Source organism: Morone saxatilis, unplaced genomic scaffold (assembly GCF_004916995.1).
Source record: "Morone saxatilis isolate NCDOM2014 unplaced genomic scaffold, NCSU_SB_2.0 Contig17, whole genome shotgun sequence".
NCBI classification, from domain to species: Eukaryota; Metazoa; Chordata; class Actinopteri; family Moronidae; genus Morone; species Morone saxatilis.
The window spans coordinates 11,462,053-11,463,349 of NW_023339729.1; positions in this window are offsets into that span (position 1 = coordinate 11,462,053).

The following is a 1,297-nucleotide window of genomic DNA, read 5'->3' on the forward strand; positions in this document are numbered from 1 at the left end:
ACACTGGACCTTTAAGATAAAATAATTAACAAAATGATTTCTTGAGCCAAAGTCAAGTTCTACTTTTGTGCTCTTTGAAAAACAGTTGACTTGGCGGACAGTCTTAAAGCCAGAATAAAAATCTACTGTGACACGAACTGTACATAGAGGGTGTTTGAATTTTGTTTTCATTAATCAGCGTGTATCACGGAAAGCCGCGTTAGAAATTAGAGCTTGTTAATTTTGACCTTTTCAAAGTTCTAAAACTTTGTCTGGACTCCTTCAAATCTCTCCTAATAAGGAGTCAGACAAGCAGTTAATGATGCTGACTGGATAACATAGCTGAGCTTCAACTCACAACCAGAGGCTGTTCTGACACATATGGATACTATTTGACCAAATGACCAGATGTTGATTTCCCAAACATGTCTATCGTGCCAGCCGCTGTTATTGAAAGAGGTTTTGACTAAGACTTTGTACTAAAAAAGCAAAGGGTGAAAATCTCCACATCTCTCTATGTTCCTCTTGTTGTAATGATTCCTGCCTCACACGCTGGCCGATGAAAAGTACACGGAGCTCCTCAACAGCCAAAATACTTAAAGAACAATCCTATAATTATGTTTATCGTATCAATATCAGTTTTTTTGTCAGTTTCTCTAAATTACTCAGTTGAAGAGCTAAGACACTGCTAAAGTATCCAGCCCCTGTGTGTTTGGCGAGGATGTGAGAACTGGTGCTAAGCTAACAGCTGCTGTGCTAACACATGTTTAGTATTATTTTCCCGAGCTGGCTTAGCTGCCTACGATCCGATCTTTAGTGGAGGCAGACTGCTGACAGACAGCACAAACACATTGAAAGATGGACTGACAGACCCTGATACGGAAGGACATCCAGCCTGTGTGTGTGTGTGTGTTGAACTTGAATGACATCCACATGAAAGTCAACCCTGACAAGGTTATGCACATATATACATAAACACACACAGACTGGACATTCCCCTGTGAAAAGTATTACAGTCAGCATTTTCTCTCATGATAGTGTAATGGTGTGTGTGTGTGTGTGTGTGTGTGTATGCGTGCTAAAAGCTTTGAGTGACTGGCTGCTGAAACTGCTTTATGCAGACAGCTGGGGTGAGTGTATGAAAATGTCAACCTGTGTGTGCCGACTGCATTCTTCACATACCATAGACCATGTGCAAGTGTGTGTATGCAGATGCAGTTCATTGTCTGCATACAAGTGTGTGAACACGCATGAATGTCTGCACAAATGTCTGTGTGTGTGTGTGTGTGTGGGTTACCTCAGAGGTTTTGGGTTTGAC